The 19,175-nt window shown below is 40.0% G+C and overlaps 1 protein-coding gene across 9 annotated transcripts in view; it reads right to left on the reverse strand.

Moving 5' to 3' along the window:
• The window catches only part of PPM1B (protein phosphatase, Mg2+/Mn2+ dependent 1B), a 57,131-nt gene that overhangs the window by 32,150 nt on the left and 5,806 nt on the right, over positions 1-19,175 (reverse strand). For 6 of the 9 annotated variants that reach the window (XM_072332237.1, XM_072332239.1, XM_072332236.1 and 3 more), the window contains exon 2: positions 55-199. The gene's annotated coding sequence lies outside the window, so the exon portion shown is untranslated. Of the gene's footprint in view, positions 1-54; positions 200-2,150; positions 2,295-9,380; positions 9,498-19,175 lie in introns of all 9 variants that reach the window. The other 3 variants (XM_072332238.1, XM_072332232.1, XM_072332234.1) reach the window with 2 other exon arrangements.

Below are 19,175 nucleotides of genomic sequence, written 5' to 3' on the forward strand. Positions count from 1 at the left end.
TTCCAAGTGATTATACTCTTCCATAAATTTCTAAGAGGCAGAATTTGTTCTTACCTGTAATCACAACCTTGTCAAGGTTCTAGTTCAGTGTTGAAAGAATTAGTTTACATTCCTGCTGCCAAGGAGCACATAACAGAATGACTTGCAAAACCTTGAGATAACAGTACAGGACACAACATCTGCTTTATTTTGGTATTTCCTAGAAAGAAACAAAGGAAGTAGTTAGCTACTCCAGATGGTACACAACAGATTTGTACATGAATTTAGGAAAAAGCAGTATTCCTGAAAAACAGAAGAGCTTGAACTAAAGCTATGTCTGGCTGTCATAAGATCTTTCAGTACACTCTAAACACCGTATTAAGGATTCATACCGACAACAACAACAACAAAAAAATCAAATCCAATTTTTGTCTCCATTTTCCTTCACCAGCACAAGCTAGTACTTTACAAGTCATCTAGCCTACTACCTGACATTCAGTTCCCTTAACTGTGTTACAGAAGGAACAGCTTTTGCATATCTGCTAACACAAGTGCTATTTACTTGATTTTATTCACCTGCTTAAGTGGCCAAGTAGACAGTTTGACAAAAGTGAAATCCATCAAGTGTAGCATGTCTTACTTGCCAACCCTTTACTATGATTGCTTAGATGTAAAAGTGCACAGTAGTTTCCCAGCTGAAGCTTACTACTTTTCTTTCAAAGTACAACAGCTCATCTGAAGAAATAATCATGATACATCTTTAGAAGTAGTTTCAATAAAACCTATCACAAATTAAACTTAAAACACCAAACTAACAGGTAACCCAATAGATCAGATGTACATAATCTGCACAAGCACATGGGCATCTAACCCATCATTTTCAATAGGATGTGACCAACCAAGTTCCTTTATAGATCAGAAAGTACATATTTAATCTCACAAATCGCCCATCTTGCAGAAGTTACTGTGACAGTACATTGGTAGAAGGAACTACTGCAGGAAGAACTCTGGCTGGCAGCCAGCTTTGTCTGGGGAATAAGGGAAAAGCAAGCTTTATGGTAACAGTGACAATTATAAACTGATTACATCTCTGCTGAGCTGAATGAGGCATAAAGGGGACATACGGCAGGCTTTAACTTTAAGGATATTGACTGAAGAATGAAGCTATGACAACATTTCATTATGGTTTGCCTCTTCAAAACAGCAAATAGTGTTTTTCAGCCATCCAAAGTGCCTGTTTTCTTTATACTTGTAAGCAAGAAGCTGCACAAAAGAAGGAATACTTTGGTACTGTTGGAAGAACCGTAAGGTTTCAGTTAGTTCAATGCGCATAATGTCACGCTGCTGCAAGCCCTGTTTTCCCCAGCATTCTCTCTCTAGGCACCATAAGATGGATGCTTCAATGAATCAAACCAAGCCAGAAAAAGTCAATTATCTTCTGCCAGTTTAGTCCTCTAAACCATCTTAGAAAACACATTTCAGGCTAGTGCCAGGGCCAGAAAAGCAGAACCAGCAGCTGCTGCCTGTGCAGATTTGTTCTGAGTACTGTGAAACTATGACTTAAACAGCATCCACTAAATCGTTAATGAACTCTGAAGAAGTGTTTTGAAAGAACTAGATAGCAAATATTCTAAATTACTGCACTGGATTATCTGCAAAAGTCTTTCCCTCATAAGTTACAAAATTCACCAGCAAAGAAAAGTTGTTTCCATACCTGAGGACTTCAGAATAAAAAACAAGCAAGCAAAAAAACCATCTGAACAAAAAGCACAGACTGACAAAGCTGCAGGAAACAGCATGGCTCTCTCTTTAAGTACACCAGCCACTGGGGAAATGCCACCAAACACACAACCACAAGGCAGCTCCCTTCACACAGTGTCCCACCTCCAAATCTCCTTAAACAGGAGGCCACAGGGCGCTTACTTGATGAGGTGCTTGACAATCTCAGTCCTTCTAATGCTGCTCCTGTCGCCCCTGAAAGGGGCTGACTCACAGAAGCAGACAGAAATACAAGCTCAATGCTTCCCAGAAGCAAAAGGCTTCAATTCTCCCAGTACTACTCTAAGAGGATGCGAGAACATTCATTAGACAAGGGTGACATCTAGCCTGGAGACAGACTGCACCATTATGATGGATTCCAAGAGAGCCATTTTGAGCTAAGAGTATCTTACCCCTGAATATGCTTCATTTCACCACATTAAAAGTGTTTTCTTCAGATGGAAGCAACAGCCAAAAGCATCGCAAGTAAACCACAGAATCACAGAATATCCCAAGTTGGAAGGGACCACGAGGATCAAGTGCAACTCCCGTCACTGCTAAAAAATTAAAACCAACATTCAACAACAAGCACGTTAAAAAAAATTCTGTAGGCAAGAACCCTGAGAAATGTGAAGATCCCTACCAGTTTATAGAAGAGCAGGCATCACATACTGGTCTTTCTGGTAACTACACACATTAACTAAACTTGGTAGCAAAGCACTAATGAACTTCAAGACAAATCCTAACACTAAAAGAAGCAAAAACCACCACACCATCCAGGTCCTTTGCAAATTTCCAGACTCTGGTCAAAGAAATACCATTTTTATTCTGTTTAACAACCAGCAACAACTCTGACCTTTTAAGGACAATCACATCACTGCAGCTTTAAAATAAACCAGCCAACCCGCTCCACCTCACCACCAATAAAAACAAAGTGAAATCTCATGTGCCATATCTGACCTTATGGTATCAAATACTACCACTGCTGATATCAACCCTAAAAACCATGGGTCATGAAGAAGTTAGTAAGAGGTATTACAGAAGTCAGAGATGCTAGGGGGAGAAGAGCAACACTGAAAGCTCAGTGCAGGTTTGCCAGTACACTGGAATTTCGTAGCAGCATGTTGTAAACATCCAGTAAACGTACAACACTTCATCCCTCTCTTCATATAGGTATTAGACTTCCTGATTTTACAGTAAAATAAGAACATCCGCCAAGGGAGTGAACTGGTTGTGCAAGTTCAAGCAGTAGTTCCTTGTTAACCTACAAACAAAAGCCAGGAACAAGAGTTTGCAAGTGGGCAATCACTTGAGGCGAGGTACAACTTTCACCCTACAGAGGAAGCCGCTCATATTTTATAAGAGAATGATGGATTTTCTCTGCATTTGCTGAGTGATTCCTGGTTCTACACAGCAACATCGTGAATCAAAGCTGAGCAAAAACTTGAACTGTTTTATTAAAGTGTCAAGCTTTATGCAATTAAACCAATATCCAGGTTTTGCTAAAACTATGGCATTACCTTTTTAGAAGTAAACTTCTAGAGTTGTTGTTTGTTTGTTCTACAATGCAGAAGACTTGAAATAAATTTGCTCAAGGTTCTGGTGAGTATTTAGGTCAGCAGTTTGAATCTGGCTGTTCAAAATTTTAATTGCGAGTTAATCATTTGAAGCACTCAAGTCTGAATTTACAATGAGAACAAGACACGATTAGCACCTTTACACTGGTCAAAAGCTGAGCAAGGCTCAGTACGGCTCAGTGTTCTAGCTAGGCCCACACTTATGCATAACTTCAGTGAGCTCATTTACAGCATCAGAAACCTATACTGCTTTTGATACACACAGAAGATAGTTACAAAAGCTATTCTGAACTGCTTTCTGCAAATCGTTGATACACATTTTTAAGCCAAATCTTTCATTCCTAAATTCTCTAATTGTCTTCTGGGAAAGTTTTACATTACTTAATTCACATTATGGCTACAGATTTCTTGGCAACAGTGGCAGCTCAAGTAATATTTGCTCTCAGTGGCTCATCCTTGTTTCCACGTTAATCCCTGTTGCTCAGCCACAGAGATGGTTATGCTTCTATAAGGGAATGCCTGAAGCAGACTGCTCAGCTAGTCACTCTGCTGAATGATACAAGCAGAAGAACAATCAGTGAAAGTCACCCTTGCTAAACTGTGAGTACACAATCTACATTTACCTGTGCTGGAACAGCTTTTCAAACATCTAGTTTTGGAAACGCTCAGGAAAAAGACCATCTAAGGCACTTCAGTAAAAATCCTGAAGTATAAAAAGCCTTCAATGTCAAGTATTTGATATTTGTCAGATTAAAGAAAACAGATTATCTTCAAGAGTTAAAAGATTTATCACATTTATATGCTAGTATGCTTTCATTAAAAAGCTCTAATCTACCAAGAACTATCAGAAATAGCAGACTTCTATGAGTCAACACATTTATTGGGGTTTCTAGGACATTCAAGAAAACAGTTTAGAGGAGTCTCAGTAGGTGTTATATCCTGCATTACAGATATAGTTTAAGTTCTAGGTATGCACTATGTCACCCATTGCAATTCAGGAGTAACAGACAGAAAACATGTTCGTACTGTCTCAATTCGAAGCTGAATCTATTTACTTATAATTGCAAAGGCAATTGCAAAAACGTCTGCAAACATCCATCTTCCTGATGGGGATTCCAAGCCCCAGCTCAGGCACAGCAATTTGCACAGGCAGCGTTAAGAATCATGTTTACCCTCAGCAAAGTGTCTGTCTTGAGAACACATTGCTACGGTGTATCCCCACGAGGCAAATTTATTACCATATTGCAAGTGAGGTTGATCGGCAGTAATGAGTCAGTTTGAAGCCATCCACCTATTTGTGGCTTCTGCAAGCAACTGGCCTTCAGATCAATGTTTAAAAAATACAGTCACTGCAGGTGGATGGACTACAACTCTGTAAACATCCATCTGCTTCAAATAAGTAGAAATCACAGCCTGAGCACTGGTCAAACACTCTGAGAGAGCAGGCGCCACACGAGTCATCTGAGAGCATTACCAAGTACATCTATCCATTTAAAAGTCCTCTGGGCCCTAAACCACACCTCACTTTGCACAAAAGTGGGATGTCTCACCCATTTTAGCTACTACAGCAATACAAAAAGAACATCCAGAGTCTGTCATGCCTTCCCCCAGCAGAAAAGCAAGCTGTAAGTAAACTACAGCATTATTCAAATCCTGAAGTAAACTTGGGAATAAAAACTGTTGATTATGAAACAGAAACGGCTTGGCCCTTTCTTGCTAAGCCACTCTTAAGGCCATGAAGAACTTACAGAAGCAATTTTCAGGGGGGGAGGGTGGGGTGGAAGCAAACAAAAAGAAAGCAACAAATTTCAGCTTGGTTGATTCCGTATCGACTACATGCATTTGGATAATAAAGAAATCCCACTGTTATGTGCTTCAAAATACAGTAGGATAAAGAGGTATAGAAACCTGACATGACTCTCTTGTCTTATTGCTAAGATTCAAATGGTGAATTGAGCTGCAAAGATGCTCTAGCTGTAAGATATAGTCAGCAAGCCTGACAGTTTTCAAAGAATAATAACATTTCACAGGAAATGCTCACACAGTGTAAGAACAGACACACTGCAGATGACCACAGTGATCAATTCATCAATGAACGATCTTCAGCTGTTTTTAAGCCAGAAAACAACTAAGGCTCCCAAAGCTAAATTATTATCTGAATAGAGAATCTCACTAACTCAGTGGCTAGCAATGCAGTGAGAGCAAGAAAGCTCTGGAGTGAAATCTGGCCACTGTAACCACCACAGTAATAGTACATTATTTCTCTTCAATATCACAGTTTATATTTCCGCTGCACCCCACAGTAAAAGTTTAAACTGTTTTTACAACAAATCTTTCTGTGCAGATCCTGCATGTTGCACAAATATCCCATACAGGATTCTCAAACACACAACAGCATCTCATTTGACTGCTGGGAATTAAGCCATCATAATTATAATCTTGACAACGAATCCTGCTCTTCCCCCCTTACACATGTATAACTGGCAATATAAGTAGACTAATACTTAGGAGAAATTCAGAATTCACAAGGTAGAGTGAGAAATGAGCAAGAAGACTGGAATATAACAATCCCTCAGTTAGCACCAAATAAAGAAAACACAGCTAAAATTCACTTGTGTTGATGTGATTGACAATGAGAGAAATAAATGGATTTTCAAGGGACTTTGAGTGGCTTTTTCCTTAAATACACACAGTGCTGTTGGTTACCAGGAGGACTCCCCTCTCTACAAGAGCTCAAGTGATGTCCAAACTCTGCCCTCATCTTCTGAGGGTGTGTGTTCACAAACAAGTGAACTAGAGCTGAGCCATGAGAGCAGCTAAGAAATAGCCTGAACGCTGCTGACGTTCCTGTTACAGGAAGAACAAATTCTCTGCCACAGTACTTAACCATTTGAATCTATTTGTGGCTTTCTTCATCCCATTACCGCTTCCAGGTTTATGTACAAAAGGATTTAAACACAAAGGTCACTCAACACCATAGCAAAACCATCTGAATATTCAAATCACTAACATACAACATTATATATTAACACTTAATATGCAATACACAGTTTAGTACTTACTGCAAAGCAGAAAACTAGGAAAGAGCATTCAAATAGCCCACCCACACGTATTAATCTTGCAAAAGTAGTAAAATCAAATTCAACACTCTAATATAGAAACGGATGCCCTCAAACAGGAATCATAGTTATTTCTGCACCGCAGTCAGTTTTAGAGCCTCATGCTTTTCCCCCCCATCAGACTTCTCCACACCAAGAAATTTTTAATACCTATTAGCAGAACTACTTCATTAACACTACTGTATTAGCATAAGCACAAAGCTCTTAGAAATGCAAAGACTATTTAAACATTTCAGATTGTTTTTTCTGCCTAGAAAGATGCCACGCTCTCTCCACCAAAACAGATTAAGCACCTTGCTAATTTAACCCATCTAAGTGGATCACTTCAAATGAGGAACATCTCAAAAGCATTTTTAAGAAGTCAGTTATAATCAGATACTTAAAGAGAAGTAGCTGATTCTACAAGATATGAAACAATATACTCCTGTACTCCAGCATGATCATAACACTTGTAATGACAGGATATATCCCACTCGATCCACAGTATGTGTTAGGTTTTAGATCACAGATGGTTTGTCTGTGACAGAAACACAGTACTGCTCCCTGCACTTCTATGTCATGCTCTACTTTTTTTCTTTTTCTTTTTCCCTCTTTTCTTTTTTCTTTTTCTAACATAATAAATAACTTTCTAAGAAAAAAAACACAACTGACAATTAAAAAATTACCATCTCTACGATCTGCAGAGTGAAGCAAATTTCCATTACCTTTTCTTCTGGCAGCAGTCTCCAATATCGTTGCCTGGACACATGGAATCTTTTTCAGGTGTCTGCATTGAGGCTATCTGAACTGCTTCACTTGTCATCTAAACAGAGGAGTGCTTGGCAAGAAGCAGCCATTTGGCAACTCACAAGTTTAAATACTCAAATTGTTTTGTCCAATTACTACTGCAACTTCAGTTTGACAATAAAAATCAGCTCGACTGGCTTTTAAATCAATACAGTTTAAATACTTCCAATTGACAAAATATTTAAATGCTGAAGTTTCAGATATATCGAGGCAACAACTGTTTTAATTTTGCCACTATTTAAGTACTACAGTACATGTTGAAACATACCTGCAAAAATTCAAAGGGCAGTTTTAGCAACAAGAATGTTAAAACCTACCATGCAAAATGACCATGCCAGTTTAAAAAAAATAAAAAATCAGCACTAGAGATGGTGCTCAAGGGCTTGCAAGCAGTCAATGCAGTTTCAATAGGTCTACATAGACATGACAGGAAAAAAGATTCTGAGAAGCAAGCATGTTAATAATTCAACACTTCTTCTATGTTATTCATCAGGTCAGTCATCGGTTGCAGGCAGTTCTGGATAACTGATTAAGACACCATCTCCAACTCCACAGAAGGTTACTGCTCCTACACACTGCTGGCTGCAAGACATTCCCCTTGCAGAAAGTGAATGGTAATGGGTACATCATCTTCACACCAAGATGCCTAAGAGAACACATTAACTGCAGAGAGGGTGAAGACAGGCAACATGTCAAGATGCCTTAAAGTGATGTAACTTGAAACTTTCAAAGCTCACATCTTAGTCTTATCATTTTAAAATATGTTATGCTCAACTTGGCTTAGTCCAGACAATTAGACCTAATATCTATAAAAGTATACTAAAAAAATAAGCAGAGTTCACAAAGGGATTCTCTTAAGTATTCAAGCCTTTGCGGAATGATAACAAAGAACTCGATGAATTTAGCTGTTTGAAAGCTAAGCAAACAAGCTTGGGGATTATGCAGGTAATTCAGTAAAAACTATTAGGAAACCCACAACCACAAATACACAACAAATAAAAACCAGTAATATGAATAGAAGCCTACTGATGATCAGAACCTTCAAGTAAGTGCTGAATTCAGGACATTAAGTGCCAGTGTCAGTAGTCCCCCGCAACCCCACAAGGGCTAGCACCAGGTAACCAGCTGCCTACATTGCACTTGCGCTGCAACTTGCACTTCCCAGTCCCCAAAACACCTCCTATGTCCTTCTGACTCCACATGAAATTCTCCACCATCTGTTTTATGGCTGGATACGATGCCCTTACATTCACCTCCTCAAACAACCTGCTGTCTGCAAGGCATATCAACATGTTTCCATTTTTATGAAGCACATATTCAGCTTTTCCTTTGGTAAACAGTGTACATGATCTAGTCAATAGTGTAGCCCACCAATATACTCCCCAGGTCTGGGAAATAAAGAAGAATTGCAAGCTGGGCTATGGATTTAATCACCCCTAACCTAGTCAGACTCTTTGTACTTCCCTTGGAGGCTGGGAATGATAGAATGAACATTTTATTCAGTGTTTTGTTAATCTACGAATGACAGCTGAAGGCAACAGCATCACTGCTACGTAATTCTAATGACTCCTACCACTCAATTAGTGCTCAGATTTGCAGAGAGATGACAACTGCACAGATGCTTGAAGCAATGGCTTTACTGAAAGAAACACATCTACCACTCCTTTCAAAATGAAACAATCCTACCCTCTGATTCCCCAGCTATACCCTGATACTTCGAAATAGACTGGGCACGGCACTCTAGCTGTAACTACATTCAAGACAAATTCCAGCTAGATGAGCATGGGACTATAAAGTAAACCAAACATAGTTATTGATGCAATTTATTAAGACATTCCATCTTGTATCATGCAAATTAGTATATGAGTTTTACAAGTATGAACATCTATGCTACTCAAAAGATATGGTATACATTAGTTACGAGTACCAACGTGGTTAACTGTTTTAGTGCAAGAATGCAGACACAGCTAGATTATATGCACCTGATCACAGCACACATCCTAAGAATTATGAATATTTACTAAGTATTAAATGCTGCATAATATGCTTCAGGCTAAGTATAATGCACAAGAAAGCTGACAAATGAGAAGTAGTTCCATTTCACAAGCCTTGATATCCATGCTTTTTGCCATCGGGACATGGGCAATTTTGAAAGTCTTACCTTGAATGCAGAGCAAAAATCACATTTCTTCCAGATCTTTGTGCTTCTGATAAAGATTCAGTTTAGAGACTCTTCCTTGTATGTTAGAGGGTGAATAAAGCAGAAGAGCCTGTAAGTCTGAAATTAGGAAGATGGAATAATTGACCAATTTCTTTCCTAGTTCAACACATTATCCAACATAACCCATAGCTCAAGAGCTGCTTTATAGCAAGTTTTTGACTGGTATCAAGAAAATACATGAACAACGGGAAGTGGTCAAGTTGGTAAAGAGGATCGTACTTGTTTGAGGTAATGCAGAAAAAGGTTACAGGAGTGCCCTTCATTTGTTAGAGACAAAAGGCACAAGGTAATATAAGCTAAACCACGCAGTGGACACTATCTGCCAAAAAACTCACTGTTGTTTGAACCACCTTCAAAAATAGGTGCACACAAATCTACTTATAAACCAAGAATAAGAACAACTGCGTAATGAAGAAAGTCTGCACAGGGTTATGTGTATCCATGCATATTTAAGGAGAAGAAGATAGAAAAGCCTGGCATATTGATGCAGCCATTCACAAGAGCACACATGGACCCTGGAGTCAAAAGAAAAGAAGGACTATAGTCGGGATTCAAACTTAATCTCATGTACAGAATCCACGTCAAAGAAGCCTGTCACTAGCTACCATTTTTTATGAAAGCAAAATGATATTAAGAAGCAAAGTTGATTTTCTCACAAACTCAAGAGCCAGGATATCACAGTTAAGCCCACTATGCCTAGGTATACTAGCACGTAACTTCAGAAGCTTGGGTCCAGCTAATGCCATCCACATACAGCACTTAGTTGATTGTTTCTTTTTATAAGCCTTGGCAAAGAGGGAACTGAATTTCTACAAACTGAACATTGAAACCAACAATGAAGTTTCCAGCCACTTCTCAAGGTATTTGGCAATGAGATAATAACAGCAGAGGTTATAAGAGGAAAGATTTGGTATTTATAACTCCACTGAAAATACATAATAGAAATTGGTGTCAGAAGAAAGGAAGAACAAGAGGAGCTGCAAAGAACAGCAAGTGGTCAAGAAAACCTAGGTATGTTTTATTACAAGTATTAGGAAGAACATCTAAAATTCAGATTGCATACATTTTCTCAAATTATTTAAATTTCCTCCATAACACACTGCAAGCAAATTCATTTCAACGTGACCTCTGAACGCAAACAAATTCAGGAACTCCTGGAAACAAAAGCAAAAGCACTCAGAGCCCGACAAGTAACTGCACACTGCAGTCAATAACATTGCTGACAGTACCGAAGTTTCAATCAAAACACTTCAGTTCCTATGCAGTTCCCCAAAACTTACACTGAGATAATAGGCTCCAGCTCCACATTAAGCAGTGTACAATACCACTGCCACAGTGGATGAGCAGAGGCAATTCTCTTATCCGCCAGGGAAATTTGCAGATATGGCAGAAGACAAAAAAAAACAGCTCAACTCCCTCAGGAACTCTCCTGTGGAACCCCTCACCATGGCCTCTTCTATGTAAAGTTTTGGTTTCTGCTGTGTTCTCATTGGCCTACAGAATAAAGATATGCTAGTCAGCAACAGGAATGACCACCATGAAGGGCATCATGTCATCAGCTGCAGCACACTGCATTTGGGGAAAACCCAGAAAAGCATTCAGAATTTAGTTATCACAGAATCACCAAGGTTGGAAAAGACCTACAAGACCGTCCAACCCAACCATCCACCAATCACCAATAGTTCTCACTAAACCATGTTCTTCAACACAATGTCCACACGTTCCTTGAACACCTCCAGGGTCAGAGACTCTACCACCTCCCTGGGCAGTCCATTCCACTGCCTGACCACTCTTTCAGAGAAGTAGTATTTCCTAACACCCAACCTAAATCTTCCCTGGCACAGCTTGAAGCAATTCCCTCTAGTGCTATCACCAGTTACACAAGAGAAGAGGCCGACCCCCAGCTCACCACAACCTCCCTTCAGGTAGTTATGGAGAGCAATAAGGTCTCCCCTGAGTTTCCTCTTCTCAAGACTGAACAATCCCAGCTCCCTCAGCCACTCCTCATAAGGCCTGTGCTCCAGACCCCTCACAAGCTTTGTTGCCCTTCTCTGAACACGCTCAAGGGCCTCAATGTCGTTCTTGCAGTGAGGGTTTCCAAAACTGGACACAGTACTGGAGGTGTGGCCTCACCAGCGCTGAGTACATGGGGGCAATCGCTTCCCTGTTCCGCTGGCAACACTGTTTCTGACACAAGCCAGGATGCGTTGGCCTTCTTGGCCACCTGAGCACACTGCTGGCTCATGCTCAGCCGAGCATCAATTAACACTCCCAGGTCCATTTCCTCTACACAGTCTTTCAGCCACTCTGCCCCAAGGCTGCAGTGCTGCCTGGGATTGTTGTGGCCAAACTGTAGGACCTGGCACTTGGTCTTGTGCCTATTCTCTGGGCACAGCCCTCCAGCCAGATCCTTACCCAGCCAAGAGTGTACCCATCCAAGCCACAGGCTGCCAGCTTCTGCAGGAGGATACTGTGGGAGACAGTGTCGAAGGCTTTGCTGAAGTCTGGGTAGACTACATCAACAGCATTTCCCTCATCCACCAGACGGGCCACAGGATCATAGAAGGAGATCAGGTTGGTCAAGCAGAACCTGCCCTTCGTGAACCCATGCTGGCTGGACCTGATCCCCCCACTGTCCCAACACTTGCCACGTGACCTCCCTCAAGACAATCTGCTCCATAACCTTCCCTGGCACTGACGTCAGGCTAACAGGCCTGTACTTCCCCGAGTCCTCCTTACAACCCCTCTTGTAGATGGGAGTCACACACTGGCAAGCCTCCAGTCTTCTGGGACCTCACCAGTCAACAAGGAGCACTGATAGATGATGGAAAGCGGCTCAGCTGTCACCTCAGCCAGTTCCCTCAGCACTCTCGGGTGAATCTCATCCGGCCCCATAGTCCTGTGGCAGTGCAGTTGCAGTAGTTGGTCTCTGACTGTTTCCTCCTGAATCGTGGGGGGTTTAGTCTGTTCCCCAGCTGAGACTACCAGGTCAGAGAAAGGAGTACCCTGAAGATAACTGGTCTGACCTTTAAAGACAGACGTAAAGAAGGCGTTAAGAACCTGTGCCTTTTCCTCATCCTCAGCAGTCACATTCCCAGCCTCATCCAGTAAAGAGTGGAGACTCTCCTTAGTCCTCCTCTTACTGCTGATATACTTGTAAAAGAGCTTCTTGTTCCTTTTTACCCCAGCGGTCAGGTTGACTTCAAGCTGGGCTTTTGCATTTCTGATTTTCTCTCTACACATCTTAAAAACTTTTCTGTTCTCTTTCTGAGTCGCCCGTCCCTTCTTCCACAGGATATAATAGAGGTTTTAACATTAAATATTGATGGCAAGTTCTTTTACTTTAGGATCACAATACAGCTGGTGACGCTGCTAACACTGTCACAGTTGACATGATTTCCAGTACTGCCTTCTCTCCACACTCCTAGTTAGAATTAAATTTAGAATCTTTGATGATATAAACTGACACTGTTTCTATCTGGACTTGTTTGCTTCAGCAGATCAGAGTGATAGCCACGTGACAACGGACACTACCTTGAATTGTCAAGAATGCATCAGGAATAACATTTCAATCAAATTTATAGCTTCCACTGGTAAAACAGGTTATCAGGTATTGAACAGTAACCAAACCATTGGACGTAGGCAGTGTTCTAAGTACACCTTAAGAAAAACTCCTCTGAAATATCTCAGGGTGCAGCTTCACAACGAGCTGGCTAAGCTAAATTGACAGCACTCCTGCAACATGTACTCTTCTGCTCCAACCTTTGCTCTAGCAGTTGCTTTCACATCCTCATTTAGCAAGCTGCTTCAAGAAGCTCAACCGAAAGAAAATAAAGCTGAGTAATAGATAAGCTTCCAAAATTTTACAGCCACTGTTTTAAACAGCTGCAGAGTAGTAATAACTACCTGGCTGACAAGAAAGCAGATGTATCTAATGCCCTGCACTGCCACTGGGGTAACAAAACATTCACTAACTAAAAGAAGCTCATAATAAACAAGACAGATTTGATTGAATTACATACAAGCTACTTCTTTAACTGTGTCAACAAGAACAAAAGAACAAGAAGCAAGAGATCACATCAGCCTTTTTCCCCTCAGAGCAGTGCAGTTCAAACCAAGTACATTCCTTCAGTCTCCAAAAGACCTTCTTAGAAGTTCTGATTCTTCAATCAGAGATGTAAGTCTATCAGTTCCACAACATCTCACACACACAACAAGAGGAGATTTAATCCCGTAATATGTTTTTCTCTACCTGCAGGACTTGGGTTTATGTTTGTTTTTAAATGCTATTCAACGTGAAAAAACTTTGGAAAAATGCAGCACAGATTGAAGTTTCCTCCCCCCACTCCTAATCCCTTTTCAATAAGGAATACAACAGGCAAAAAGAAAAAGAGCTCAAAGAAACCATGTTGACAATGATAAGGACAGAGAATGAAAACGAAATACAAAGCAGCTCCTCCCACTCCCTAGCAGTGCACAAGTCTGTGGTCAACTTCCGCTTGCTAACTTATACCCACGCTGGTATAAGAGTCACAACACCTCTGCAAAGCCAGTAACACCAGTAAGCAACAAAACTTGGTAATAAGATCTTGCCTATCCACCAGTAAAAATCTTTCACACGATGCAAAGGGCATGCAACACAGCCCAGGGTTAAGGTATTAATGAGGAATACTTCACAGCAGATAGCACTCTGCCTACCCAAGCATTCTTTACACTGGCAGAAGTTTTCAGTGAACTTATGTTTCTTTGGAAAGTTGCTTCATTTACTTCTGCATTAAAAGCACCTATTACTTTTCAATTCCTCTCATGCATGGTGTTAGTTTCTCTCATTTGGCAACAGCATCACGCTTCAACCCTAGGAAAGGATAAACACTAAGTGGAATCAATTGACAGTTCTAAGGTTGGAGCAAAAACTACAGGGTGGAAGAAAGCTCACTTACAGGTAGCCCAAGTTTGCTGACTGTTTATATACTAGTAGCAGCATAAGGTGACCACTGAAAATGAAAGCAGCAGAAAAGAACACATTCCAATAGAGCATACTAGAATCATTACTTCAAGAAATAAGATAACCCATGACAGACCTAAGCTGTCATATCTGCTTCCTATGCAAGTCTTCTGTTTTAACCAGACTTCTGGTAAACTGACAAACAAGACTTACGGAGAAAGGACAGTACGTTAAGATGCATTAAGACAACTTCCACATTTGCTCCATCTTCTCTGTGGAACTGCCAACATAACCAGGTTTCATATCTGAACAAATCTCTCAATAAAAAAAGTTATTTCAGTTCTGGAATTGCTATCCCGTGCCTCTGCGCACACAAAATATTTGCCTGTTAACTGTGAGTAGAACAAAGAAACATCAGCAGGGGAAGAAAAACAAAGCCAAGCAGTAACTGATCAGTGTTCTTCCTAGATGGAGCCGACATTCCCTTTGCACATAGACAGAAATATGGAAAACTGTTTAGATGAAAAATCAGAGTCACAACCAGCTGCAAATATACAGTTCTTTTGAAGGACAATATCTTCCAGGAATAAATTCATACAGTGTTTCAGAAACACAGTTTCAGAACACTTCTCCCATGACATTTTTTTAACCACGGTAAATTCTTTTCCCTGCCATGGACAACAATAGCACAGTTTTATTTCAGGAATCCTAAACAACACTGCAATTTCATTCCTTCCCCTCTGGCTCCTTAAGTAAGCCTCACTTCAATGAACATAAGAAAAAAGTCATCAGAAGATGTTTTGACAATCTCTAACCTTACCCCTTCTCCTGCAAAACTCTCTACGTTAACACCATTTCTTCTTTCTTAAAATTAAAATAAATAAATACTGAAAGAGTGGTCAAAAACACATAGTAAACAGTTATGGTTAACAACAGCTACTATTCTTAGATCATTAAGTACTTCAGAGTTGATCTTCTCTGGCCTATAGATGGTGAGGTTTGTTTAACTGAGAAGTCATGCTATTGAACTTAGTTACAAACTAAATACTGGCATTCAAACCAGGTGTTGCCCGCATCTTGTTTTTACTCTTACACAGTGAAAAACAAAACTAAAAATCTAGAACCAAACAAAAACAAGACCCCACATAGCAAAGCATAGGTATGGTTCAGCATAAGGCATACTAACCAGAAAACAGAAGTCAAATGAATTATATAAAAGTAGGAAAAAAAAACATCATTACTATGGCAAAGCTCTAACAATGCTTTTATTTTTTTCTGCCTGACACACAAGTTAAATGATTACTTCAGATAAAAACACTGTACTGCAGCTCTTACCATTCCTCAGAAACAGATGAGCTCTCTTAGGTTTGCCTGCAGAGGAGACTGCACAGATACCGACTCTAGTAAATACTGTGAAACATTTTCATTTCTGTACCACTCCAATTGCCTTCAGTTTCTTTATGTTGTAAGAGACATCCAAAAGAAGGGTTGGTTGGAAAATGCCTCACAAGACAAGCCATAACTCCTGTTAAAGCATCTCCATGACAATGCCGATGAATCTTTAGGTCCTCTTTAAACAGCAATGCAATTATGGTACACTTGTAGAAGATTTCTGAAATAAGCTTCACCAAAAAACTGTATTAGTTCCAGCTATTGCTTTCACCAGATCATTTTCATTTTGGTTATGTACAGAAGTACTATTTGTCTGGTTTTACCCACAATCAGACAAAGTATCTCTCTGAGTAACATAATTAGACATAACTCAGACCTCAAATGTTTCCACCAGCCTAAGCCATCAGTAAGGGAACCAGAAGGTGGTGACCAGAAGGTATGAGATATTTTACCATCATCATCAGTAATACAAAGATGGTTTTGTTTCTTGAAAAAATAGAAAAAAAGAATATATATATCTCTCTCAAAAAAATATTTTCAGAAAAAAAAGAAAAAAAATTGAAACAAAGTTCATTCCTATGATGTGTCCCCAGGAAAAAAAATATATATATAAATGTAAAGCCAAAGAAAACATAAGTTAACAAAGAGATAACAGCACACCTGAAGAGTTGGTTTGATACACCTGTGGGTACCAGTCCTACAAGTACTGGATAACAGTCACTGCTAGATGCCTGTAAATCTCACCTGCAACAAGACACCTAACTCCCTTTAGGTTATCACTTCAGTTCTGACTCCCAACACCCAAAGTGAGATGCTCTTAAATCCTAACAATGTTCTGTGCACCAGGGCCTTATTAAGATGGACAGAGCTCCTCTGCCTCCTAAAAGGGAGGATCTCTAAGATGATCACTACCTAGGCCAGTCCCTAAACTGCACTGTTAGGTCTGGATTGAAGCATTACAACAGCTGAAATAAGAAAGGCTCTTCATGTTTGTCATACTAACACACACTAAAGAAATACAACTTTTCTTGAAGAGTCAGCTATGAACATTTCTTTCTCAAATGGCCCACAGTGAATCAAACAAACTAGACGCCAGAGCAGGCACCAGTGCTTACAGCAGCACCCGATCTGACATGAGGACCCGTGCATAAACTAGCATACAGAGTACCTTTCCTGTGGGAAATTAGAACAAACAAAAATGCTTTGAGTTTTCATGCACTTAAAACAGATCCAAAAGGAACAATTTCTTCAGTTTTTACACAAAGAAGACAAAACTCTGAATTCAGTTCACACTCCATATTGCCCAAGTACAGTATATTCCTCATCTGACAAGTGTCAAAGCACATTAGAGTTTCAGCAGCTTTTCAAGGCCACAGGAGCGATCACAAACCAAAATCCTTTGTAAATACTCATCTACCACCCCCAAAATCAAATCTAGCAGTACTCCAGACATCAGTACACTGCACATTTAAAGAAGAACCCTCATTCACAGTCCAAAACTACTTTACGTATCAGGGAACGCTACTAGTCTCCGGTTTCATAGAAATCATTACAAAAGACTACAATATGAATCTGAGGTAATTTACATCCATCCATTTGGGGCCAGTTCAGTATGTATGTTGGATACCTCAATAATTTTATCTGTTCTGTAGAGATTTCTAGAAAAGTTGCCACTATTAGGAGTGCCATTTTCTACCTCTAAGTAAGGTAAACTGAAACACTGGAGGGAGAGAATAAAGCAATTATTAACTCTTACGGAAGAAATATAAATCATTGCTAAATATAAAAAGGCTTTGGGTAAAGCAAGAGTTACCATGAATGAAAAGATCAAATACAGCCATAGAAAGCCAAGCTCCAGTTCCCCTTCCTCAGCAGTTTGCTCAGGCTCACCACAATTCATAAGTTAACACGAGTAAATGCTTCAACAAATAATCATGTTCTGCAAGTTTTGTGGTAATAAATAGCTGGATCAAGTAGACATTCCATCCAAACTAGTGCCTCTTGAGAACAAGTGCAGCAGGAGCTCAGCTTCGTTACTGATAGCATCTTGCTGTGCAGGACACATATATTACACGTGCTCCAAACACATGAAAAAACTTCCAGAGCTGACCTGCAATACTGCACTCAGAAAAAAATCCAACCACAAGACAGCAGCCACAGGAAACCGAGCTTCACAGACACTCATTTCATTCTTGATTAGCTGAAGCAAAGCCATGAAAGAACTGCTTTCCAGCATTGCTGTTTTAATAGTAGTAATTTTAACAATAACCTCAGAACTAAGGCCAATAATTCGGGAACAAAGACTCAGATACCTGTCAAAATAGACAAAATGCCTTGCTTAGCATCCAGGCCTGCCAACAGGACTCAAGAGGCAGAAGAATGGAAGATGTAGACCCGTGCACTGCTCAACACCCCCTGCAATGCTCTAAGATGCTTCAAGACTCAATCAGAACATCTGCATTAGCATTTTCATTTGGACCAGTAGCGCACTTCCAACGAAATCTGAGTCATCCCATTTACTGTGCTCTACTTTGCACCCTCTGAGGAGTTTCTAAACACATGATCAGAACACCTCTGAGTTGTAACTCAACTAAAACTCCTAGAGAACACCTAATACCCAGCAGTATTTGGGGTGTACTCAAGGCCAGACTACAACTAGTCTAAAACACAACCACACAAACTGCATATATGGCATGCTACATATACCAGGTCCAAATAACTTACCGTTCCACTCTACAGACCATCTTCTATTACAGCATACTGCTTGATGATATAAATACAAGCAGTATGGCAGATAGCCCATTCATCTAAGGGACCTCCAAGCAGCAGTAATTTGTCCTGAGCCACGAACACATCACCTCACTGGGCCTAAGGCAGATACACTAAGAATTTGAGCCTTTCTTCCACAGTAACCATAGCACAAGTGTTTCAGCACTCATCCACTGTTGCCTCTACTCCTTTACAGTTATGATTATCAAAAGCTGGTGGGATACACCTAGGAAAGTTTTCCTATTAAACCTGAAAACATCAAAATCTATACATTTCGTTATCACCAACATTTACCGTAACATAAACCTTATAAGAAATACTGAAAACACAGTTCAATAACCTGCATCAGTGGCTCCACTTGAGCTCGTCATCTTAAACAACACACTTGCCCAGAAATAAAAGTTATTCTAGTTTCAGAATAAGCTGACAAGCTCTTTCTGTGTATATTAAAGGATTATAATTGCTATTCATTTCAGTTTTCCACTTGGACCAAATATCAATTCCTTACAAACAGTTCTACCATTTAAGATGCTTCTCTCTAATCACCAGCTTCTCTTTTGCCACACAAGATTTTAAATGCAAGGTTGTGAATTTTAAACAAGAAATACCTGGCTTTGATAAGACAGGAG

The sequence above is a fragment of the Excalfactoria chinensis genome, chromosome 3, assembly GCF_039878825.1.
Source record: "Excalfactoria chinensis isolate bCotChi1 chromosome 3, bCotChi1.hap2, whole genome shotgun sequence".
NCBI classification, from domain to species: domain Eukaryota; kingdom Metazoa; phylum Chordata; class Aves; order Galliformes; family Phasianidae; genus Excalfactoria; species Excalfactoria chinensis.